The sequence below is a fragment of the Pygoscelis adeliae genome, unplaced genomic scaffold (assembly GCF_000699105.1).
Source record: "Pygoscelis adeliae isolate BGI_AS28 unplaced genomic scaffold, ASM69910v1 Scaffold10, whole genome shotgun sequence".
Lineage (NCBI taxonomy): Eukaryota > Metazoa > Chordata > Aves > Sphenisciformes > Spheniscidae > Pygoscelis > Pygoscelis adeliae.
This window is the reverse complement of record NW_008824053.1, coordinates 7048408-7049380: the sequence shown is the minus strand read 5'-3', so window position 1 is coordinate 7049380 and position 973 is coordinate 7048408.

The window sequence follows — 973 nt, the reverse complement described above, 5'->3', positions numbered from 1 at the left end:
CTCTCCTGGAGATGGCTGAACACCTGCCTGCCGATGGGAAGGGGTGAATGAATTCCTTGTTTTGCTTTGCTTGCGTGCGCGGCTTTTGCTTCACGTATTAAACTGTCTTTATCTCAACCCACAAGTTCTCTCACTTTTACCCTTCCGATTCTCTCCCCCATCCCACTGGACGGGGGAGTGAGCGAGTGGCTGCCTGGGGCTTAGTTGCCGGCTGAGGTTAAACCACAGCATCCTCAAAGTATTCACTCCTCTTGAAAACTTAGGGACAAGCAGTAGGGTTTTTTTGAGACATCCAGGACATTTCCTGGTCCGTAGACATGGTGACAGAAAGCACTCCACAGCGAAGAACGCTCACCTGAGACTTGTGCAGCCCCACGTCCCCCAGCTGCCGTTGAAGGGAGAAGGGGAGGCACGCAGGCACACGGGTACCTCAGATGACCACAGCAATCACAGTAACACAGGAGATGGAAGGAGCAATTCCTCATGCAAAGGCTCCACTCTCACCTAAGGGATTTAAAGATCAAAACCAGACCCCGAATTGCTCTTATAAATCAATGAGCCATTGCAGCTCGTGAAGCATAGGAACAAAGGTGTTTTTTACACTGAAGACTATTTCATCATTAGCTAGCTTTACCCACAACTTCCACAAGCAATTGTTTCCCCAAATAGCACGTACGGTCACCTGGATTACAGCGGGGAAGAGAGGTGGCCATCACTGCTACAAGAGGATCTCTCCCAAAAAGATTGCCGCAACGTTCAAAAGGCAATATATAATGCTACTGCTTACGCAGGGAGTAACAGTCAACATCAGTGCTCCCTCAACAACAGCAACCTGGTTCTGTTCCCTGGAATGCAGCCACAACAAATATTCACCATGCTATAAAGTCTTCTATGTATTACTTACCACACTTAAATGATAGGGAAGCCCCTTGCACCTCTGCTGAATCCATACGTTGATACACTAAGGGAGGAC